This window comes from Hyla sarda, chromosome 2 (assembly GCF_029499605.1).
Source record: "Hyla sarda isolate aHylSar1 chromosome 2, aHylSar1.hap1, whole genome shotgun sequence".
NCBI lineage: Eukaryota > Metazoa > Chordata > Amphibia > Anura > Hylidae > Hyla > Hyla sarda.
Window position 1 is genome coordinate 211,907,814 of NC_079190.1, and position 26,432 is coordinate 211,934,245.

The following is a 26,432-nucleotide window of genomic DNA, read 5'->3' on the forward strand; positions in this document are numbered from 1 at the left end:
TCCCCAGCAGGGCTTCAGATGATGTCACTCCTGATAGGGAATGCTCCTTTCCAGTCTGTGGAGGTGACTGAGACTAGGCAGCATATATAGCACAATATGAATGTAGAAAACTAAAACAAATAATAAAAAATAAAGGCAGGGGGTGGATTATCATGATGGGGGGAGGGAACTGGGAGTATTATCAAGATCTTGACAGGTACCCTTTAATCCCTTAAAAACATGGTCCATTTTGGCCTTAAAGGGGTACTCCGCCCCTAGACATCTTATCCCCTATCCAAAGGATAGGGGATAAGATGTCAGATCGCCGCAGTGCCGCTGCTGGTAAGCCCCGGGATCCCCGCTGCGGCACCCTGCTATCATTACTGCGCAGAGCGAGTTCGCTCTGCACGTAATGACGCGCAATACAGGGGCTGTAGCATCGTTACGTCATGGCTCCGCCCCTTGTGACGTCACGGCCTGCCCCTTACATAGACTTGCATTAAGGGGATGGGCTGTGATGTCACGAGGGGCGGAGCCATGACGTCACGCGGCTCTGTCCCCTGTATCGCCTGTCATTACGCACAGAGCGAACTCGCTCTGTGCTGTAATGATAGCGCAGTGCCGCAGCGGGGATCCCGGGGCTCCACAGCAGTGGCACCGCGGCGATCTGACATCTTACCCCCTATCCTTTGGATAGGGGATAAGATGTCTAGGGGTGGAGTACCCCTTTAAGAACCAGGCCAATTTTCATTTTTTCATTTTAGTTTTTTTCCTCCTCACTTTTTAGAATCTATAACTCTTATTTTTTCACCTACAGACCCATAATCGTGCTTGTTTTTTGTGAGACCAATTGTACTTTGTAATTACATCTTTTCTTTTACCATAAGATGTACTATGAAACTAAAAAATAATATTTGTGGGCGGAAATGTATAAGAAAACTGCAATTTTGCAATTTTTGGGGGGTTTGGTTTTTAGGCAGTGCAAAAAAATGGCGTACGTGCAAAAAAAATTCCAAAGTCCACAATATCATATTTTTGGTCACTTTTTGTATCATGAAAAAAAAAGCAATCAAAAAGTCTGATCAATACAAAAATGGTACCGCTAAAAACTTCACATCACGGAACAAACAAACAAGCCCTCATACCGCCCGTATGCGGAAAAATAAAAAAGTTATAGGGGACAGAAGATGACAATTTTAAATGTATACATTTTCCATGTAGTTATGATTTTTTACAGAAGTACGACAAACTCAAATGTATATAAGTAGGGTATCATTTTAAGCGTATGAACCTACAGAATAAAGGGAAGGTGTCATTTTTACCGAAAAATGTACTGCGTAGAAACGGAAGCCCCCAAAATTTACAAAATGTTTTTTTCTTTAATTTTGTCTCACAATTATTTTTTTTTCTGTTTCGCCGTAGATTTTTGGGTAAAATGACTGATGTCATTACAAAGTAGAATTGGTGGTGCAAAAAATAAGCCATCATATGGATTTTTAGGTGCAAAATTGAAAGAGTTATGGTTTTGAAAAGGTATGGAGGAAAAAACGAAAGTGCAAAGAATGGAAAAACCCCGGGTCATGAAGGGGTTAAGTACACAAGAGCGTACCTGTACGCTCTCGGTCATTAACAGGTTAAAGCTGTCACTAAACACTCCTTGTTCCTGAATTTTTCTTTTCAACCGAAAAGGCACCTCCAAAAATGACTAATGTTTGTAAAATTTCTTAAACAAAGAAATGACTGGTTTTATTCAGTATAATGCCGACAAGAATACATGCTGATCAAAAGATCAACCTTTTTTATGGTTTGTAATAATAATGTGTTGGAAAGGAATAAAGAAAACAAGCCATAGTAGTCATATTGTAGCTGCATTTTCAAAATCAGCAAGTTCTGGATCCACGCTTTGAATAATAACTCAAATGAAAGCATCATGCACCCATATGGAGCAGCCAGTTTAGGTTTCCTGCAGGTCTTGTTCTTCTCCTACTGTTCCTCCAATGTCCTGTTCCTGCTTTTGAGAAGATGCTTGGTGCAGAATCTGCCTGCTCAGCCAATCACTGGCTGGAGCCATGTCCGGTCTGGCAGTGGACAGGATCTGCATTTGGTGTCCCCCCCCCCCCCCCCCCCCACACACACACACACACACAATACAATGTAGTGAAACACTCCCATTTAGGAGGGACATATAGGTATGCTCATCCGGATCTTTAGTTGTGCATGAAAGAATTCTGCAGCATGTTTTTAACAATATAAAATATTATTTGACTTATCATATAGTCAACACGTTCAGTGCCAGAGGATATGGCATGAATATTATGTACTTTTCTAAACAATGCTCACACCTAAGTAAACAGCTTCACAAGCATGAGTAATATCTACATTGTCAGTAAGCTGGAATCCTATGACTCTGAGAGGAATTTTTTATTTCCTCTTTTCAGGAGTCTAAAATAACAAGAGTGGGTTTTGTGGTATCATGTGAGTTTCATACTGGTGTTCTGAGACATTTCGTTTGAAAAATGAAAAAACTGTACTAAAGCAAAGTAAGCATAAAACAAGTAGTTTCACTCCAGGCACATACTGTCAATGCAGTTATCACTATCCATGACTGCAAGCTCACATTCCTCTAATGTCATGACATTGTCACCCTAATTTATATGATTTCCTATTACTTATAGAAGTGGTCACATCAGTTTTCGGCAGCTATACGACATGAGCACATTCACCTTTTGCTATTACGTTGTAAATATACCAGATATAATTACAAAGTTTTTTCCTTACTTTATTTTTCACAGCCTTCTTGCTTTATCTTTACTATATTAACCCTTCAAATGTGACTCTAATAGTAACACACCAAATACATTCACATCAATTACTCTTCATTGATATAAGTCCATTAAAACTCTTCCACTTACAGTGAACTTGTCTTGTTAATGTCACGTTAGGCAGGGATAAGTGCAGCCCTAAGCTTACCCGCAGCCACTTTCCCTGCCTACCTGAGCATCTGCCCTAAACGAATGATTCTCAACTGGATGGTCCCTGATCTCAGTAAATGTAACAAGTTCCAAAAATAATAACAAACACAGTACAGGCATCAGTGAAGCAGGTCAGGGTACAAAGAGTTAACAGGCAAAGTACAAGAAACAAAACACCAGATAAACACACCAACAGACAGAGAATGATCAAACAAGCCGTGTCCAAATCGAGATAGCAGGAATGGTACCAAATCAATAAGCAGAGAATAGGAATGTTACAAGCCAAAGTCAAAATACACATTAAGTTAAAGAATTCAGCTAAACACAGGAAATGTAACCCTTTAAGGAGGTACTCCGCCCGTAGACATCTTAACCCCGATCTAAAGGATAGGGGATAAAATGTCTGGCCGCTGGAACCCCCTGCGGACTCCAGGCCAACACCCTGCCGTTCTGAACAGCTTCCCTGATCGTGATGTCATGGGACACCCCCTCCCATTTATTTCTATGGGAGGGGGGTATTACGGCTGTGGAGTAGAGATACACAGCCGTTATGCCCTTTCCATAGACATGGATGGAGAGGGCGTGACGGCTGTGGTCATCCGTCATCTGGCATGGAGCGATGTTCAGCAGATTACTGACGGTGCCGCCCTGGAGACCATGGGAGGTTCAAGCAGCCAGACCCACCGCGATTAGACATGTTATCCCCTATCCTGTATAGGGGTGGAGTACCCCTCTAAGTCAGAACTAAATACTATTCATTACAGTCAAGGTGCAAATATTAAAGTTACACTCCTGATAAGAACTAAAGAATTACACATTGAAACAAGTCGGATTAGTTATTAGTTTTTATTTTTATTTTTTACATTCTTATTATTTGTTGTTTTGGAAAATGTTATCACTTTTCTTTTGTACTTAGCTTTATAATTTTCCCCAGAAAATTCCTACAATCTGCTATTTGGCTCTTGACCCCCAAATGCTGAACCTGACAAATGGTTCCGCCAAGGAAAAGATGTGCATTATTATTACTATAGTGAAACACTTTAAAAGGTAAAACAAACACTTATGCTTTGATCAGTCTGCAGGATTTTCTGGAATCTGGAAAACATACAGGGATTTATCCTTCCAAATCCCCTCCATTTTGGCTGAAGGAGTAGAATTTATAAAAAGAGCAGGAGTTTATTTTGCTTGGTCTCAGACAGACAGAATGTACAGGTGAATGTCCTGCTGAAGCAACTTACCACAACTGTAGTTTCCAAAATGAACTGCAAGTCAGCAATGGATGCACACGTGGGATCAGAGTAGTTGCAGTCCATATAAAGAGATTGATCAGTGGATGTGTGGGACAATGATAGGAATGGTGGTCGAGAATCACTACATTTCCTCAAGATAACTATCATATGTCTACTAGGTTTCAGGGAGTGCACATTTTATCCAAGAAAATCTGGGTAAGATATGGAAAATCCAGAGTAGTTAAATATCCCTAGCAAAGCATAGTTGCTAAGTGATTTTGGTGAAGTCTGTTTAGGGGCCTGGATTTTTATGAAATGCCAGACAGGTTGGTAGTGGGCCCTGTCATCTCCTTTTTGGCCAGTCCAGGTTCTCGTTTTGGGTCAAGTCGGCTAATGGGCTTATAAAAGATTTTGCACAGTGTGCCCTAAGAGTCTGTAAGGGAACTGAACCCTGCTGGGAATTTGAAAGGCTGAGGTCTACAAGCTTCTTGTGGGACACTTAATTTGTCCGTGAGTAGCACACATTGATTGTTGTGGTTAGATAGTAAGTCACCTATATAGCTAGTGCAACACTCACGGCAGTAGTGGATCCGCTGTACCTGTGTGGAAGATGACGTGGGCTGTACCAGGGTTTGCACCAGAGCCCGCCGCAAAGCGGGATGGATTTGCTGCAGCAAGCGGCACCCAGGTTGCTACCCCTGTTACGACTCGTCAACACAGGTTGCTGAGATGAAATGTAGCACAGGAGGGTTATGGCAACTCTTCGTCAGGATAGCAGAAGGTCAGGGCAGGTGGCAAAGGTGCGTGGTCAGGAACGTAGCAGGAGGTCAGAAGGCAGGCAGCACAGGAGCATGGTCAGGTCACGGAGCAGGTAGGTCAGAAACACACGTAGGGCTACACACAATATGCTTTCTCTTGGGCATAGGGCACACTAAGATCTGGCAAGGAATAGTGGGAGGTGCACATACTTATAAGGGAAGTACAGGTGCAAATCATAATCAAGGGCACACTGGCCCTTTAAATCTAGAGCACCGGTGCGCACGGCCTAGGAGGCGGGGACATGCTCACCGGCGATGCAAGAGCACAGGTGGGACAGGAGACAGGGAAGGTGATTGATGGATTAAGATTCGCATGCGGGCGCATCCCGCGATACGAATTCCAGCCCTGTCAGCAGAAGTGGACGGAGCAGGGGAGTTCTCACGGCCAGCATGTCTGGCCAGAGCGCTAGATATAACAGCTAAATAATCAAAAAAGTTAACAACCAGGCAACATGTGTACAATTAACATGTGTCGCTTTATAGATTCAATTTCTGTAGGTGTGAGGGGTTTGCTCATGTTTTAGTGTTGTGTGCACATAACCATAAATAGTCTGTATTCCTGATATCTGGGATACCGCCCGCACCAAACCGCAATCCTCACTGGGAACTGTCTTTTCAAGAACAGCAGTGCTCGGCCAACTCCATGCAGAATGATTGGTGTACGTATTAGCTTAATCTCATAGCAGCCCTAGCTCAGTGGGGTAAAGTAACCGAAGCTGGGCAATGAAGTAAAAAAAAAAAAAAAGGCTCTCATGATTACTGATCTCCAGCATTGCTGTACCTGCATATCTAGGAAAAAATATGCTAACCCGATAACGACCACGGACGAGTATAGACGTCCAGGTTGGCGGGAGTTCCCGCACCTGGACGTCTATACTCGTCCATTATTCTCGTGGGTGCTGCCCAGTGCACCCACGAGATAGCGGCAGGGACTCGGCTGTATCACACAGCGGGGACCCTGCTGCACTGCCAGGACTGAAGTAAACTTCGGTCCCGGCAGTTTTAACCCTTACAGCCGCGGTCGGAAGTGACCACGGGCTGTAAGTGTTATGACAGAGGGAGCTCCCTCTGTCACTCCTGCAGCACCCCGCATCGCGATCGCGGGGTGCTGTGTGTAATACGCGGCTGGCCGGGACCTGTCGCACTGCCGGGAGTGAAGTTCACTTCACTCCCGGCAGTTTAACCCTTACAGCCGCGGTCAGAAGTGACTGCGCGCTGTAAGGAGTTCTGACAGAGGGAGGGGGCTCCCTCTGTCTCCTCTGCAGCACCCCGCAGCGCGATCGCGGGGTGCTGCTGCATACCTGGGCAGCCGGGGGTCCTACAAAGACCCCCAGGTCTGCCCTGGGTATTGCCTGAAAGGACGTGCCAGAGGCACGTCCTAATATGCTGCCTGCTAGTGAAAACTGGGAGGCAGCATATAACTGCAATGCTTTGGAATACTAAGTATTCCAAAGCATTAAAAAATGTAAAAATAAATAAATAAATAAAATAAAAGTGTAAAAATAAATAAAAATGTAATAAAAGTATAAAAATAAATAAATAAATAAAAAATACATATATATATATATATATATATATATATATATATATATTAAAAATGCATTTATTAAATGAATTTAATAAAAAAAAATGCATAATGTGTAGGATCGCATTGGCGGACATCAGCAGCATGTGTTATGCTGCGGATGTCCACCATGTGATCCTACACATTATGCAGCAGACACGGTAATGAGCTCCCTGCTGCGGCTGGGTAGCTTTGTGTGTCCACTCATAGCGGCTGATTTCCCGCCAGCAGTCATGAGCGGACACACTGAGCTACCCAGCCGCAGCAGTGAGCGGCGGATTTCCCGCCAGCAGTCATGAGCGGACACACTGAGCTACCCAGCCGCAGCAGTGATGGATATATTCGTCATGCGCGGGTGCTTATTCCCACAACATGGCGGATATATCCATCAGGAGCCTTAACTGTCACAGACAGACGCGTTATACTGCCAGCCGACCAAGGACCAATCAGAGTGGTCCCTGGTGCAGCCAATAACTAGTAGGGGTGCAGTATATAAATAGGGTCACTTGTGGGGGTGGGGGTACTGTTCTGCCCTGAAAGCCAAATGGCGCTCCTCTCCTTCTGAGTCCTACCACGCGGCCAAGGAACCATATATGGCCTAAGCGGGGGTATTTCCGAACATGGGCCAAGCAGCTAGATAAAATATAGGGTGCATTTCTTTCAATATCAGAAGTGATGTACAAAAAATATGCCCCACAAATGATGCATTTGTGAAAAATTGCAAATTTCGAATTTTTAACACTGACTTTGTAATAATTCCTGCCAAAAAACTAGGGTGTTAAAATACTCACTGTATCCCCTAGCGAATACCTTGAGGGGTCTAGTTTTTAAAATGGGGTCATTTGGGGGGGGTGTTCCTATGTTCCACTACCTTTTAATTTCTGCAAACCTTGCATAGCACACAAAAAAAGATGTACTTTTCAAATTTTCTAAATTTTCAAAATTTCAAGTTAAATTGTTAGGCTTCTAACGAATTTAAAATGTTAATTAAAAACAAAAAAATGACGTAAAAATAGACATCTGAAAGTATAAGTTTCATAAACTATTTGGTCAGTAAGTATAAATATATGCAACCTATTAGTGTTAAAATAGCAAAAAATCTTAATTTTTTTAAAAAATGTAATGATTTTTTGCATTGTAAAAAAAACTACAAATGATATCGGCTTACTTTTACTATGTACATGAAGGACAACTTGTGACAAAAAAACAATGTCAGAATTATCGTGATTGGCAAAACGTTACCAGAGTTATTCTCTAATAAAGACAGACATCCCCGATTTGAAAAAACAGGCCTGGTCTTTCAGGGGCGTACAGGTTTATTTGTATTGGTCCTTAAGGGGTTAAGCTAGCTCTTGGACAAGCAGATTTTTTTGTATTTATTCTGTATTTCTGTGCCTGAATGTGAAGCCTGTATTAAAATTTTTGTTCTGCAAAAAAAAAAAAAAGAAGTTGAGTACTTTTTAACACCTTCATGACCGGGGGTTTTCCCATTTTTGTACTTTCGTTTTTTCCTCTTTAAAAAATCCTAACTTTTAATTTTGCACCTAAAAATCCATATGATGGCTTATTTTTTGCGTGACCAATTCTACCTTGTAATGACAACAGTCATTTTACCTAAAAATCTACAGTGAAACAGAAAAAAAAAAATCATTGTGCGACAAAATTTAATTAAAAACACCATTTAGAAAATTTGGGGGGCTTCCGTTTCTACACAGTAAATTTTTGGGTAAAAATTACATCTTATCTTTATTCTGTAGGTCCATACGGTTAATATGATACCCTACTTATATAGTTTTGATTTTGTCATGCTTCTGGAAAAAATCATAACTACATGCAAGAAAATGTATATGTTTAAAATTGTCATCTTCTGACCCCCTGTAACTTTTAAATTTTTCCATGTACGGGGCGGTATGAGAGCTTAGTTTTTGCGCTGTGATCTAAAGTTTTTAGCAGTAACATTTTTGTATTGATTGGACTTTTTGATCGCTTTTTATAAATTTTTTCATGATATAAAAAGTGACCAAAAATACGCTATTTTTGGACTTTGGAATTTTTTTGTGGTTAAATTAAGGATACGTTTTTATAATTTAGACATTTTTGCATGTGGTGATACCACATATGTTTATTTTTATTTACACTGTATTTTTTTTTTTTATGGGAAAAGGGGGGTGATTCAAACTTTTATTAGGGAAAGGGTTAAATGATCTTTGTTAACTTTTTTTTGCAATGTTATAGCCCCCATAGGAGAGTAAAACATGCAGTACATTGATCTCTCATTCTGTTCAATGCTACACCATAGCATAGCATTGATCAGTGTTTATGCCGCTTGACTGCTCATGCCTGGATCTCAGGCACTGAGCAGTCATTTGGCGATTGGACATGGAGAAGGAAGGTAAGGCACCTCCTCATGTGTTCCAGCTGTTTGGGGCACCACGATTTCGCCACGGCGGTCTTGAACAGCCCACTGAGCTAACTGGCACTTATTAGCTTTAACTTTAGATGCGGTGATCAACTTTGAACGGGCCCGCCACCGCGATCAGTGCCGCATGCTATTAGCCACGTGTCCTGGCCATTGATAGGTGCCGAGCCCGTGGCCCCGCGTAATAGAAAGGGAAAGGACCCATCACATACTGGTACATCCTGGGTAAGAAAGGGGTTGAACTAAACCTCTCAGGGGTTGAGTCACCCTCTCTGACTGATATTTTACATTGTTTGCCTGGCTCTACATAGCTAATCTCCCACAATAGACAATAAACAAAGTATACAGATGGAAAAATAAGGTCATGTTCAAAAACAGTAAAAATCGCTGTTATTTTGTTTTATCTTATGATGTGTTATACTAAGGTATATGGGAAATTTGCGGTTAGTGTACACCTAAAAAAAATGTAATCTGTAATTCCAATGGTGGTTAAATAAATAGCATGATCTTTATCTTTAGCTATTTTTGCATAACAGTGGGGCATAGAACCCATCACTCCATAGCTCAGCTGCTTTTCTATTAGCGCTCACTGGAGATTCGGGGTACTAGTCCTGGATGCCTGGTCCTAACAATACACATTTTTATTTTTGTTGGTCTTCTATGATGTTGGGATAGGAATATATACTTTATAAATAGGTTGTATAGAAACAAGCTAAACAATTAATAAAGAATGATAAATAGATTCCATAGTTAAACTACCATGAAATTATGCAGAGTATTTATTTTAGTACATTACCAGATCATTATTGTTTGTATAACAATCCATCTTTTATTCAATTGACACATTTTCCAGGCTGCTTGAAATGCCACTGTTTACTTAGAAATTGATTTATTTCGCTGCCCATGCCCCAAGGTATACAACTCTTTCCATTGATGGTAACTCAATAAGACTGACTGGAGGCACAGGCAAGCTGTCACACGTTGGAGAGGAAACATGAACATTCTGAGAATTAAAGGACATTTTTCCTTTGGAATGTCTGTACTTCCACTTGTTCTGGTGTAAGTTTGAGCAGCTCCTATTACCAACATTCCTTCATTTAAGAAAGAATTTTACTATGCCTGGTAAAGAAAACAGATTATATCGTATTGATCTTGTATAACATTTATTTACTTGGTTATTAATATTGCTTTATACCATTTTTTCACATGAATATTTAGTAAATATTTATGTAAATATATAAAGCAATAATGCAATAACATTATGTTTGAACACTGTATATATACTGTTTAATTATTGTTGTTGGTTTTTATGCATTTTTGACTGCCTAAAAATATGTTTACTGTATAGGCTGCAGCGTTGTTTAAATTATCAGAATAGTGTGCGTTTTCTGAAGCAATATTCATTAGTCTTATACAAAGCACAGACGTTGTAGGATGTGTGAGTAATTGCTTTAGAAAATAGATTGTTCTAATAATTAATTTAATGTTCCATGCCTGTTTATATTTTAGGCAATCAAAAAATGCATGCATTTTCCAAGCAGAGTATCTGACGCAGTAAAAAAATGTAATTCAACTGCAACATGAAAATAGGGAAAGAAATGCTATTTTTTAATGGTCTGTCCTTTATACCAGGAAGATATATAATTTTAAAAAAAAAACTATCCCCATTGGGGTGCAGTGTGAGGCAAGAGGAGAGTCACTGCCGCCACTTCCCCAGCCCACTAATTGACAGATTTCTTCCTATCACTGTGAATAGAGAGAAATCAGTCAATCATCAGGAGGTGGGTAAGGGCAGCATCTGAGGTTACTCTTCTTTGGCACCACACTGCATGTTATTGGGTGTATGCTCGTCGAACCTGAACATAGTCCCAATATAAGGGGGAAAAAAAAACATGTCTGTCCTTATGTTATTCTGCTCGCTCCTTATGTTATTCCACTCCCTTAAAGGGTAGAGCAACATAAGTACCTGGTTCCCTTTAACTAAATACAGTTTGCTTAAAATTTAGTAGCCAAATGCAGGCATAATCAGTGCCAGACCTGGTGAATGGAAACATCACTTGAATAGAGCCTGTCAACTTTTGGAAGAATTCAGTTGTTTCTGTTATATTCGATTCTGAGAAAACGAAGTGACAACCAAAATCTCTGCCATTACAGATTTCCAGTGCACTCAATGCAATCATCTAACTATCAAAGGATCACGGGAACATCTGTTTTCTGTACTATATACTGATACAACCCCAATAGTTGCATTTTTGCATAACTTGGCCATTCAGCAGTCATAGTTAGCTGAGTGACAAACACTATACAGTGGTCCCTCAACATATGATATTAATTGGTTCCAGGAGAACCATCATATGTTGAAACCATCATATGTCGAGTACATATGTCTATGTAAAAATGGTAATTGGTTCTGGGGCCTCGGAACCATTGTATGTTGAATACATATCTCTATGGGAAACTGCTAATTGGTTCTGGGATGGCCATTGTATGGGGAGTGTTTAACAAACCAGGGTGCCTCCAGCTGTTGCACAACTACAACTCCCAGCATGCATGTACAGCCATTGACTGTCTGGACATGCTGTGAGTTATAGTTTTGCAACAGCTGGTGGCACACTGATAGGGAAACATTGATGTATGGGGTGTATAGTGTATATATGTATTGTATGTGATGTGTGACATCGCATACAGTACTGTACAGTTCTTTAAATACCTTCAGGGGGGACAGAATGTCCTCCATTACGATCCTGCCGACTATAGCTCTATAGGAAAGGAAGGGGAGGGCAGCCAGCAACTCATTGGATGCCTGCAACACGATGCTGCAGGCTATTGGCTATGGCTGCACTGGGGGGGGGGGGGGGGGGGGGGCTTACACAGAGCTCACAGTGGAAGCCTGCGTGAGTTAGCAGGACAGCATGTGAGTAACAGGAGGCAGAACGGGGCACATTAAACAACTATCTGTAATTTGCTGAAGTTGTCAGCGCTGTCAGATAGCTGTTTGTACGATGGCCCCGACACACAGCAGCATCATATGTCGATGCTGCCTTCAACATACGATGGGCTCTGAGAGGCCATCATATGTTGAAATGATCATATGTGTCGGGGCCATCATAAGTCGGGGGGTCAATGTATTTTATTGTCTGAAGAACTCACTGATTTCAGCTGACTAAACTTGCTGTGCTGACCATCTAATGTGCATAGAGGGCTTTCAACTTTCCACTGATGGCAAAAATCGGAGAGAAAAGGATTGGGAAGTTGATACAGGCAAGGGGAGTCTAAGCTCAAGAATAGGCTGACACTTCCTGTTTAAAAGAGGTCCCTTTACAGCAGTGACTATACAAGCAAATCTGCCAGGGTAGGTATAAAGGCCTTCAGATCATTACCCCGTTATTGTGCAGACCTGTAAGTTTACTCTCTGCATGCCACGATCGCTAATGATTGTGGCATGCAGCAGGTTAATGTCACGATTCCGGCTGGCAGGAGGTGGATCCTCTGTGCCAGAGAGGGATTGGCGTGGACCGTGCTAGTGGACCGGTTCTAAGTCACTACTGGTGTTCACCAGAGCCCGCCGCAAAGCGGGATGGTCTTGCTGCGGCGGTAGTGACCAGGTCGTATCCACTAGCAACGGCTCAACCTCTCTGACTGCTGAAGATAGGCGCGGTACAAGGGAGTAGACAAAGCAAGGTCGGACGTAGCAGAAGGTCGGGGCAGGCAGCAAGAATCGTAGTCAATAAGGCGAGCAGGAGGTCAAGTACACGGTATGGATAATCACAGTAACGCTTTCACTAGGCTCTAAGGCAACAAGATCCGGCAGGGGTGTGCAGGGGCAGAGGTAAGATATAGTCTGGGAGCAGGTGGAAGCCAATTAAGCTAATTGGGCCAGGCACCAATCATTGGTGCACTGGCCCTTTAAGTCTCAGGGAGCTGGCGCGCGCGCGCCCTAGAGAGCGGAGCCGCGCGCGCCAGCACATGACAGCAGGGGACAGGAACGGGTAAGTGACCTGGAATGCGATTCGCGAGCGGGCGCGTCCCGCTGTGCGAATCGCATCCCCGACGGCCATGACAGTGCAGCGCTCCCGGTCAGCGGGACCGACCGGGGCGCTGCGGAGAGAGAGACGCCGTAAGCGCTCCGGGGAGGAGCGGGGACCCGGAGCGCTAGGCGTAACAGTTAAACTGCCAGAATCTCACTGAAGTTCATGGCAGCAGTTGCAGGCAAATGGTGGTTATAAAATATAGCCAGCACCAGCTGCACATAGAACAGGCTTGTATAAAGGAATATCGGCAATCATTAAGAGGTTAATAAATCTGGGGGCTTTAATGGGGTTATCCATTAGAAACATTTGGCTGTGGGTTTTTATGTACGCTGGGGTCCATATTATGTCTATTATAGGCCAGTAATTTTTTTTAACTTGGAGACAGATAGTTGATCGGCAGCTCAACAATTAATAATGATAATAATTATTATTATTATTCTTAGAGATGAGCAAATCGAAGCTGACGAACCCGAATGTGTTACGAATTTCATGAAATATTCAATTTGCAACGAATGCGAATATCACCGGCAGATCCACATGTCAGTACATGGGGCAATGAACACTGGGAAGTCAGGAAATCAAGGAAGTGAAGTAGGCGGGATGACCCTGAATCACATGCAAGATGCAGTCCATCACCCCTGTGATGTCACAGCCCTATATAGTCGGCAGCCATTTTGCGGCTTGTCTTATCATTCATTACACTGCATACAGATAGGACGGACATCGCTGTGTGTGTTACACAGAAAACCTCATTCCAGCAGCGTTTCACATTCTAGTCACATCAGCGTTCTGGTGGACAGAGAGCAGTGTTTTTTTTTTCACTGAAAAGGAGTTTTACTGCAGCTATTAACCTCCCAGTCACTTTCTTCAGCATTGTATTACAGAGAGGAGCAGATAGCTGTGTGTTGCCTCATACATTTAAATAAGCTGCCTCAACTTCATAAACCTTAGCAGATGAGGCAGGAATAATTTTTCAGCACAATTCTGTGTCTTTGTTCCACAACAAATCATCTCCTCATTATACTAGTCTGTAGATGGTATAATGCCCAGCAGCCCATTCCTAATAGTCTTTGACAGAGTGCAATTTTGTGTTTAGTACACAGCTTTTTTGTGCTTCAGCACTTTTGTGTTCTGCTGATGTTGTACAAAAAAAAGTACCTGTAAATCTGTCAAGGGCCTAGAAACTGTGAAAGTCCAGGCAAAAGTAATCACCGGCTGGTGTTTTACTTCAATATGTTTATTAAGCGTACTGTAGTGCATTTTTCTGCCCTCATAAGTGCATACCACATACCTACATCTAAGTAGTGTACTATTTTAAACCTGTTAATTTGTCAAGATCCTAGATACTGTGAAAGCCCAGGCAAAAGTACTCATTGATTTGTGTTTTTACTCAGACACTTCTTTAAGTGTACTGTAGTGCTTTTTTTTAGCCCTCATAACTGCATACCAAATACATACATCTAAGTAGTGTACTATTTTTTGTACCTGTTAATCTGTCAAGGGCCTAGATACTGTGAAAGTCCAGGCAAAAGTACTCAATGGCTGGTGTTGTACTCAATGTAGAAAGGAGAAGACTGTAGCACTCCAATAAGATGAAAAGTGAATGTGGCTTTATTCCAATTCAAACATCAAGGCAACGTTTCAGCTGCACGCAGGCAGCCTTTATCAAAGCTGGTGTTGTACTCAGATACTTTTTTAAGTGTACTGTAGTGCATTTTTCTGCCCTCATAAGTGCATACCACTTACGTACATCTAAGTGGTGTACTATTTTGTGCCTGTTAACCCCTTCCCGCAGAATGGCATATATAAACGCCGGGTTGTGCAGTGCGTTCGCGCATCCCGGCGTTTATAAATGACATTCAGTTAACCCGGCGATGCACAGCATCGCACGGGTTAACTGGCAGAAGTCCCGCTGTTTTCAGCAGGGGAAAACTTCTGCTTCACCCCCAGGACCATCCATTGATGGTCCTGGTCAGCGATCACTGTGATTGGTCCCTGTGGACCAATCACAGTGATCTGGGGTGAAAGTTCAGATCCCCCGCACTGCCCGCCCCTGGAAGTCGGGCAGAACGGGGGACGATGGCTGCGGGGGCTCGCTTGGGACCTGCAGCATAGGGGGGGAACACGTGGGGACCGGCAGCCTTACCAGATCCAGCGGCGGGACCGAGGAGCAGCGCGGGACCGGCCACGTGGACGAGCAGCGACGGGACCGGCAGGTAAGTATATGGTCCTCAGAAGCAGCAGTGAAGATCTTCACTGCTGCTTCTAGGAGTCTGAAAACTACAACTCCCAGCATGCCTAGACAGCCTTTGGCTGTCTGGGCATGCTGGGAATTGCAGTTTTGCAACATCTGGAGGGCCCCAGTTTGGAGACCATTGTATAATGGTCTCCAATCTGTGCTCTTCCAGCTGTTGCAAAACTACAACTCCCAGCATGCACTGACTGTCCAGGCATGCTGGGAGTTTTAGTTCAGCAACATCTGGTCCTTCAGATGTTGCCAAACTACAACTCCCAGCATGCCCTTCAGCTGTCTGGGCATGCTGGGAGTTGTAGTTTTGCAACAATTGGAGACACACTGGTAGGGAAACATTGTTTCTAACTCAGTGTTTCCTAACCTGTGTGCCTCCAGCTGTTGCAAAACTATAACTCCCAGCATGCACTAACAGACCATGCATGCTGGGAGTTGTAGTTTTTCAACATCTGGAGGGCCCCAGTTTGGAGACCATTGTATAATGGTCTCCAATCTGTGCTCTTCCAGCTGTTGCAAAACTACAACTCCCAGTATGCACTGACTGTCCAGGCATGCTGGGAGTTTTAGTTCAGCAACATCTGGCCCTTCAGATGTTGCCGAACTACAACTCCCAGCATGCTCTTCAGCTGTCTGGGCATGCTGGGAGTTGTAGTTTTGCAACAACTGGAGACACACTGGTTGGGAAACATTGTCTGTTTCTAACTCAGTGTTCCCTAACCTGTGTGCCTCCAGCTGTTGCAAAACTATAACTCCCAGCATGCACTAACAGACCATACAGGGTACATTCACATGGGCGAGGCTTTTACAGTGGGTTTCTCGCATCTTGAGATGCAGCAAATTTTGCGCTGGGAAACTCGCTGCAATCCCCCGCCCGTGTGACTGTACCCTAAAAACACTACACTACACTAACACAAAATAAAATAAAAAGTTAAAAACACTACATATACACATACCCCTACACAGCCCCCCTCCCCCAATAAGAACGTCCGGTACACCACTGTTTCCAAAGCAGAGCCTCCAGCTGTTGAAAAACAACAACTCCCAGTATTGCCGGACAGCCGTTGACTGTCCACGCATGCTGCGAGTTTTGCAACAGCTGGAGGCACCCTGTTTGGGAATCACTGGTGTAGAATACCCCTATGTCCACCCCTATGCAAATCCCTAATTTAGGCCTCAAATGCGCACGGCTCTCTCACTTTGGAGCCCTGTCGTATTTCAAGGCAACAGTTTAGGGCGACATATGGGGTATCGCCGTACTCGGGAGAAATTGCGTTACAAGGTTTGGGGGGCTTTTTCTTCTTTAACCCTTCATGAAAAGGAAATGTTGGGGTCTACACCAGAATGTTAGTGTAAAAAAATAAAAAATTTTACACTAACATGCTGATGTTGCCCTATACTTTACATTTTCACAAGAGGTAAAAGGGAAAAAAGCCCCCCAAAATTTGTAACGCAATTTCTCCCGACTACAGAGATACCCCATATGTGAGCGCAAAGTGCTCTGGGGGCGCACAACAAGGCTCAGAAGGGAGAGCGCACCATGTACATTTGAGGTGATTTGCACAGGGGTGGCTGATTGCTACAGCGGTTTTGACAAACGCAAAAAAAAAAAAAACACATGTAACCCCATTTCGGAAATGAAACCCCTCACGGAATGTAATGAGGGGTGCAGTGAGAATTTACCCCCCCACAGGTGTCTGACGGATCTTTGGAACAGTGGTCTGTGAAAATGAAAACTTGTACAGCCCACTGTTCCAAAGATCTGTCAGACACCAGCAAATGCTCACTGTATCCCTTGTTACGTTCCTTAACGGGGTCTCGTTTCCAAAATGGTATGCCATGTGTTTTTTTTTTGCTTTTCTGGCACCATAGGGGCTTCCTAAATGCGATATGCCCCCCGAGCAAAATTTGCTCTCAAAAAGCCAAATATGACTCCTTCTCTTCTGAGCATTGTAGTTCGCCCATAGGGCACTTCAGGTCAACTTATGGGGTACCTCCATACTCAGAAGAGAAGGGGTTACAAATATTGGGGGGTATTTCCTGCTATTAACCCTTGCAAAAATGTGAAATTTGGGGGGAAACACACATTTTAGTGGAAAAGTTTTTTTTTTTTTTTTTTTTACATATGCAAAAGTCGTGAAACACCTGTGGGGTAATAAGGCTCACTTTATTCCTTGTTACATTCCTCAAGGGGTCTAGTTTCCAAAATGGTATGCCATGTGTTTTTTTTTTTCTGTTCTGGCACCATAGGGGCTTCCTAAATGCGACATGCCCCCCGAGCAAAATTTGCTCTCAAAAAGCCAAATATGACTCCTTCTCTTCTGAGCATTGTAGTTCGCTCATAGTGCACTTCAGGTCAACTTATGGGGTACCTCCATACTCAGAAGAGAAGGGGTTACAAATATTGGGGGGTATTTCCTGCTATTAACCCTTGGAAAAATTAGAAATTTGGGGGGAAACACACATTTTAGTGAAAAAAAATATATTTGTTTTTACATATGCAAAAGTCGTGAAACACCTGTGGGGTATTAAGGCTCACTTTATTCCTTGTTATGTTCCTCAAGGGGTCTAGTTTCCAAAATGGTATGCCATGTGAGGGTTTTTTGCTGTTCTGGCACCATAGGGGCTTCCTAAATGCAACATGCCCCCCAAAAACCATTTCAGAAAAACGTACTCTCCAAAATCCCCTTGTCGCTCTTTCCCTTCTGAGCCCTCTACTGCGCCCGCCGAACAATTTACATAGACATATGAGGTATGTGCTTACTCAAGAGAAATTGGGCTACAAATATAAGTATACATTTTCTCCTTTTACCCCTTGTAAAAATTCTAAAATTGGGTCTACAAGAACATGCGAGTGTAAAAAATGAAGATTGTGAATTTTCTCCTTCACTTTGCTTCTATTCCTGTGAAACACCTAAAGGGTTAAAATGATGACTGAATGTCATTTTGAATACTTTGGGGGGTGCAGTTTTTATAATGGGGTCTTTTGTGGGGTATTTCTAATATGAAGACCCTTCAAATCCACTTCAAACCTGAACTGGTCCCTGAAAAATAGTGAGTTTGAAAATTTTGTGAAAAATTGGAAAATTGCTGCTGAACTTTGAAGCCCTCTGGTGTCTTCCAAAAGTAAAAACTCGTCACTTTTATGATGCAAACATAAAGTAGACATATTGTATATGTGAATAAAAAAATTTTTTATTTGTAATATACATTTTCCTTACAAGCAGAGAGCTTCAAAGTTAGAAAAATGCCAAATTTTCACATTTTTCATCAAATTTTAGGATTTTTCACAAGGTAAGGATGCAAGTTACCACAAAAATTTACCACCATGTTAAAGTAGAATATGTCACGAAAAAACAATCTTGGAATCAGAATGATAACTAAAAGCATTCCAGAGTTATTAATGTTTAAAGTGACAGTGGTCAGATGTGCAAAAAACGCTCTGGTCCTTAAGGCCATAATGGGCTTGGTCCTGAAGGGGTTAATCTGTCAAGGGCTTACTTTCTGTGAAAGGACAGCAAAAAGTAATCACCGGCTGGTGTTTTACTCCAATACCTTAATTAAGCTTACTGTAGCGCATTTTTCTGTCCTCATAAGTGCATACCACCTCTAAGTAGTGTACTATTTTAAACCTGTTCATTTTCAACGGCCTAGATACTGTGAAAGTCCAGGCAAAACTACTCAGCAGCTTGTGTTTTTACTCAGATACTTTTTTAAGTGTACTGTAGCCCATTTTTCTGCCCTCATAAGTGCAGACATCATACATACATCTAAGTAGTGTACTATTTTGTACCTGTTAATCTGTCAAGGGCCAACATATGGTATAAGGACAGCCAAAAGTAATCATCGGCTGGTGTTTTACTCAAATTATTTTTGAAGTGTACTGTAGCACATGTTTCTGCCCTCATAAGTGCATACCACATACTGTATCTACATCATAGTAGTGTACTATTTTGTACCTGTTAATCTGTCAAGGGCCTATATACTGTGAAAGTCCAGCCAAAGTACACACCTGCTGCTATTCTAGACAAATACTGTTAGTGAAGCGTATTGTACTCCTCTCATATACGCACTAAGCATGTCAGGCAGAGAAGAGCCAGGGTGTGCACAGAGGAGTGGCAGAGGCCTAAATTAATCAGGCAAAGGTAGCAGCAGACTATGGGCGAGTGGCAGCAAGAGTCGCAGCAAGAGGCCTGAGCTCCCGGTATCAGCTAGTGGTCGTGTCTCGACCAGCAATCCATCTGCCATCATCGATTGGTTAACACGGTCATCCACTTCATCACAAGAGACATCTGATACCCCCAGTAAACAGTCAATGGGTTCCTCAGACACAATCCTCAGTTAACATGGCCCGGAAGCAGTCCCTGTCCTCCCATTGCCTCTCTCCTATGCTGTTCCCTCCCCTACAGAAGTATCTTATGCTGTGGGTTCAGCTCCACTATTCACTGAGGACGATCTAATAGAGGACAGTCAGCAGCTACTGCCCAGCCAACAAGTGGAGGAGACATCCGCCGCTTCCTCTGCTAGGCGGGCAAGTAGTGATGAGGAGAGTGATGTGGGAGGCGGTGTTGCCAGGGTTCAGGGTAACATAGTCACATAGTTCATAAGGTTGAAAAAAGACTGGAGTCCATCAAGTTCAACCTGTAACCCTGATGAGTCCCTACTGAGTTGATCCAGAGGAAGGCAAAAAACCCTCATACTATAGGTAAAAATTCCTTTCCGACTCCAAATATGGCAGTCAGAATAAATCCCTGGATCAACGTTCTGTCCCTATAATTCTAGTAAACATAATTGGTGATGTTACTTCTTTCCTCTAAATGTAGAGGATGCCCCCTTGTTATAGATACAGTCCTGGGTATAAATAGATCATGGGAGAGTACTGTCCCTTGATATTTTTATACATAGTTATTTGGTCACCCCTAAGCCTTCTTTTTTCTAAACTAAATAACCCTAATTCTGATAAACTTTCTGGGTACTGTAGTCCTCCCATTCCCCGTATTACCCTGGTTGCCCGTGTTTGAACCCTCTCCAGCTCCACTATATCTTTCTTGTACGCTGGTGCCCAGTACTGTACACAGTATTCTATGTGTGGTCTGACTAGTGATTTGTACAGCGGTAGAATTATTTCCTTGTTGTGGCCATCTATGCCCCTATTGATGCACCCCATGATTTTTTTGCCTTGGCCCCAGCTGCCCGCCGCTGGTCACTACAGCTAAATTTACTGTTAACTAAGACTCTCAAGTCCTTTTCCATGTCAGTCATCCCAAGTGTGCTCCCATTTAATACATAATCCCATCCCGGATTTTTCCTCCCCATGCGCCTTACCTTACATTTATCAGTCTTGAACCTCATCTGACACTTCTCAGCCCAGACCTCCAACCTATCCAGATCCATTTGTAACAGTTCACTGTCCTCTATAGTGTTTACCGCTTTACAGAGTTTAGTATAATCTGCAAAGATTGCTACTTTACTATTCACCCCCTCTACAAGGTCATTAATAAATATATTAAATAGGACAGGACCCAAGACTGACCCCTGTGGTACCCCACTAGTAACAGTCACCCAATCAGAATTACTGTATTTATCGAGGTATACCACGCACCGGCCTATAACACGCAACCTCACTTTATCAAGGATATTTGGGTAAAAAAAGTTTGCGTGTGCATGCGTATACCCCCATACACCCCCAGGAAAGGCAGGGGGAGAGAGGCCGTCGCTGCCCGCTTCTCTCCCCCTGCCTTTCCTGGGGTCTAGAGCCCTGCTGCCGCCGCTTCTCTCCCACTGGCTATCTGCGCCGCTGCCCGTTCTCTCCCCCTGACTATCGGTGCCGGCGCCCTATTGCCGGCGCCAATAGCCAGGGGGAGAGAAGTGGCGCCGGCAATGGGGCAGCGGCGCCGACAGCCAGGGGGAGAGAAGGGGCAGCGGCACCCATTGCCGGCGCCGCTGCCCCGTTGCCTCCTCCATCCCCGGTTGTATAATTACCTGTTGCCGGGGTTGGGTCCACGCTGCTTCAGGCCTCCGGTGTGCGTCCCCTGCGTCGTTGCTATGCACTGCACGGCGCGGCGCAATGACGAGTGACGTCATTGCGCCGTGCAGTGCATAGCAACGAGGCATGGGACGCGAGGAGGCAATGGGGAAACGGCGCTGACAATGGGTGCCGCTGCCCCTTCTCTCCCCCTGTCTGTCGGCGCCGCTTCTCTCCCCCTGGCTATCGGCAACGGCAATGGGGCGCCGGCACCAATAGTCAGGGGGAAAGAATGGGCAGCGGCACCGATAGCCAGGGGGAGAGAAGCGGCGGCAGCAGGGCTCTATACCCCAGGACAGGCAGCGGCAGCGAAGTCGGCAGCAACGACAGGTCTCTGCACTTGCAAAGTAGCTGCAGTTCATTGATTTAGAGCGCCCGCTTTAAATCATTGAACTGCAGCGGCTTATCGACGTATAACACGCAGGTAGACTTTAGGCTAAAAATGTTAGCCTAAAAAGTGCGTGTTATACGCCGATAAATACGGTAGTACCTTTATTAACCACCCTCTGTTTCCTATCACTGAGCCAGTTACGCACTTGCGCACATTCTCCCCCAGCCCAATATTTCTCATTTTATGCACCAATCTTTTATGTGGCACCGTATCAAATGCTTTGGAAAAATCCAGATATATGCCATCCAGCGATTGCCCCTGGTCCAGTCTGGAGCTCACCTCCTCATAAAAGCTGATCAGGTTAGTTTGACAGGACCGATCCCTCATAAAGCCATGCTCATATGGAGTCATGCATTTATTTTTATCAAGCTATTCCAAAATAGCATCTCTTAGAAAACCCTCAAACAATTTACATAAAACAGAGCTTAAACTAACAGGCCTATAATTCCCGGGGTCACCTTTTGTCCCCTTTTTAAATATTGGCACCACATTTGCCATGCGCCAGTCCTGGGGAACAGTCCCTGTTACTATGGAGTCCATGAATATTAAAAATAGGGGTCTGTCTATTACATTACTTAATTCTTTTAGAACACGGGGGTGAATGCCATCTGGACCTGGTGATTTGCATATTTTTATTTTTTGTAGGCGGCACTTCTTGTGTACTTCTTCCTTCCTTATCTTATTTCACTGTATTTCACCTGGCATTAAATTTTAATAGTGGAGAAGAATTTGTTTAATATATTTGCTTTTTCCTGATCCCCGTTTATAATTTCTTCCTCAAAATTTTTTAAGGGGCCTACACTTTCATTTTTGACCCTAGTTTAAACACTCCTCCACCCTTCTAGCAATCTTCTCCCCAAGCACAGCTGCACCCTCCCCATTGAGGTGCAGTCCGTCCCTACGGTAGAAACGGTAATCGACAGCGAAGTTGGCCCAGTTCTCCATGAACCCAAACCCCTCCTTCCTACACCAGCTTCTGAGCCACTTGTTTACCTCCCTAATCTCCCACTGCCTCTCTGGTGTGGCTCGTGGTGCAGGTAATATTTCAGAAAATACTTCCTTGGAGGTCCTTGCCTTAAGCTTGCGGCCTAAGTCTCTGAAATCATTTTTAAGGATACTCCACCTACCTCTTACTTTGTCATTGGTGCCAATATGTACCATGACCGCTGGGTCCTCTCCAGCCCCACCCAGCAACCTGTCAACCCGATCCGCGATGTGCCGAACTCAAGCGCCAGGAGCACAAGACACTGTTCGGCGATCCCGGTCAGAGTCCTGAAGCAGACACTGTTGAAGAACCTGAGGAGGACATCAGTGATATGCAGACACTTGTTGATGATGATGAAGCCGATCACAATTGGGAGCCGGTTGCAGAAGGTGCCTCATCATCATCAAGAGAAGAGAGTTGCAGGTTGCCCGTGAGGCAGCGGCTGAACCAGCAAGGAGATAGCATGGTTGGCAGTCAGCATGGTGGCAGAAGTGGAAATTCTGGAGCCAAATGTGCCCAGGAGAGACCACCTGCTTCGCAGCAGCCTTCCTTCCCAGTAAGTAGCGGAACAGGGGTTCCTGGAGACGGCGGCAGTAGCAGTCAGTTAGTGCGGACTGTTGGTGGGAAAATCAGCTACTCAGCGGTGTGGCAGTTTTTCATCAAGCATCCGGAGGGGGTTCACATAGCCACATGCAAGATATGTCGTCAGAAGGTGAAGTGTGGCCAGGGTCCCAATGTTGGCACCCAATGTTGGCCTTGCGTAAACATATGCTTTGCCACCTATAAAGCGGCCTGGGAGAACTGTGGCTCCTATGTAGTGGTCCAGCCTGCTGCATCACCCAGTGGCATGCCGCTCCCTCTTTCAGCCAACCAAGGCTCCGCCACCTCAGCCGAAGGAAGCTGTGTGTCATACCCTCCTTCTGTTTCTCCAGATGCTCCTGCTCCTCCTACTTTTAGTCAGCCATTCCGCCAACAATCCATCAGCGAAGCCATGTCCAAGAGACAACAGTATGCGCCCACTCTTCCAATTGTGCAGAAGCTGAATGCGCTCCTGTCCAAGTTGCTAGTGTTGCAGTCCCTCGTTGCAGTCCCTTTTCAAATGATGGACTCTGCACCTTTCAGAGAACTGATGGCTTGTGCCGAGTCGAGGTGGAGAGTGCCAAGCCGTCATTTCTTTGCAAAGAAGGCAGAACCAGCCCTGCTAAACTTTGTGGAAGAGAAGGTAGTCCAGTCCTTGAGCCTGTCTGTGTGTACCAAAGTGCCCGGCAATGCCGACATCTGGAGCTGTAACTATGTTCAGGGACAATACATGTCTTTATGGCTCACTGGGTGAATGTGGTTACTGCACAGCCACAACACCAACTTGAACAGGTCAGGCTGCTTGCTCCTCTATGCTCTCAGGCTGTTGGTCCTGTGAGAGTGTGCGACTCTGCCTCCTCATCCCCTACCATGTCCTCAGCCTCCAATGCCCAGACAAGTCTCAGTGGCCCTTAGGCATACCATGTGTGCAAGGCACGGCGGTGTAACGCTGTTCTTCACGGTTTGCCTTGGCAAAAAGTGTCACACAGGGGAGGAACTGCTAAAAATAATTAATAAAAAAATCGGAGCATGGCTTACTCCACGAAAACTGGAAATGGGAACCATGGTGACTGTCAACAGGAAGAACAACTTGCATGCGCTGCGACTGGGAAGGCTGAGCCATGTGCCTCGCATGGCACACGTGTTCAAACCGATTTTGAAGCAGTTCCTGAAGTGTTCCCCCATTTGCAAGACATCCTAAAAATGGGAAGGAAACTTTGCATGCACTTCAGCCACTCATACACCGCAAAGCACACCCTCCTTGAGCTGCAGAGTCAGAACGGTATCCCCCAACCTAGTCTGATTTGTGGCATTGCCACACGTTGGAATTCCACCCTCCATATGTTGGACCGACTGTACGAACAGAGAAAATCCATTGCCGATTTCTTGATGATCCAAGCAGATAGGGGTACTCCCTTGTGTAACTTCAATGTGAACCAGTGGCAGCTCATACGTGACACCTGCCGTTTGCTCAGGTCCTTTGAGGAACATTATACGTAATTCGCCAGGATTACGGGATGAACGACGTCATTCTACTGCTTAATTTTTTAAAACACGTGTTGGAAACGATGGCTGGTCAGGGCACTGGAGACGTGGCGCCTACATCTCACGGCCCCATGAGCCCTGTGGGAGCTTAACTGGAGGAGGAGGGGGAGGGGCACAGTGGAACACAGTTTAGATTTCGCCAAATGGGTGGTTTTTCTAGTAATCTGACAGGAGAGGAGGAGCAGGAGCAGCCAGAGTAGCTAGAGGGTTATGATGAAGGCGAGACAGAGATTACCCAGACACAGCGTGGCAGTATGCAGTGGAGATGGAGTCAATGAGTCCCTCCGAGTCACTTGCACAAATGGCACAATGCATGCTCACTTGGTTGCGTAGCGAAAGCCGAATTGTCACCATTCGGCAGTGGGATGACTTCTGGATCTCCACCTTATTGAACCCTCACTAACGCCACTAAATAGGGACTTTTTAACACCCACTAAGAAGGAGGACAAAGTGACCTACTACAGAGGCATCCTATGTACAGTGACCCTCCGACCTACGATGGCCCCGACATACGATAATTTCAACATGCGATGGCCTCTCAGAGGCCATAGCATGTTGATGGCAGCATCAACATACAATGCTTTTGTATGTCGAGGCCATCGCATACACAGCATCGCAGACTGCTTCAGCTGCCACCAGATAGCCGTTTACGGTGCCCTATGTCCTCCGGTGATGGTCTCCTACCTGTCCTCAGGGCTCTGGAGCGTCCTCTTCGGGATCCCTTCCATTGCCAGGGCTCTCCTTCGTCGACACCACGTTGCCGCGCACGCCGTCCCGTCATCCAATAGGAGCAGAGTGCGTAGTGACGTGATGGTGGTGATGAAGAGCGAGAATCCCAGGGAAGCAGAGACGGTCCGGAGGGTCGGGGACACCAGGGCAGTGGTGACGAGCGGTGACGGTCCGGAGAGGCGGGGAGAGGTGAGTATAACTTCGTATACTTTACATTGCATGGATCCCTCAACATACGATGGTTTCAACAAACGATGGGTCATTTGGAACGGATTATGTTGAGGGACCACTGTAGTCAGTTGGCCTTTGCCTATCGGTGCCATCGTCCATCCTCTCGCAGCTCTTAATTGGGGGGCCCCCTGCGCTCATCTTCCACTGCCATGGCAGCTGGGGAGGGATGGGGTGGAAGGAGCAGTACCAGCGCCATCAGCAGCTTGAGTCTACATTCGCTGATGAGTAGCTTTCTTCACCCGCCTTTCTACACCTGGAGTAGGACCTGACCAGCAGGTGGTGGAATACCTTGACATGCCCATGCAAACACACTTTGGAGATCCACTGGACTTCTAGGCAGCCAAATTGATTTGTGGCCGCAAGCAGCAGAGTTTGCCCTGGAAAAGCTGTCCTACCTGGCCAGTAGTGTGGCATCAGAGCGGGTGTTTAGGACAGCGGAAGCCATAGTCACCCCAAGGAGAACTCCTCTATCCATGTAAAATGTGGAGAGATTGACCATTGAAAAGATTAATTAGGCATGGATCAGCCAGGATTTCCAACCACCAATGCCTGATGCATGAGAGTAGATTGACCATGGTGCCACACCAACACTTTACAAATATGGATAGTACCAAACAGATTTAAGGCGCTGCCATCCAGTTACAAACATTCCTCCGCATCAGACCTTTTTCCTCCCACCTTCATCAC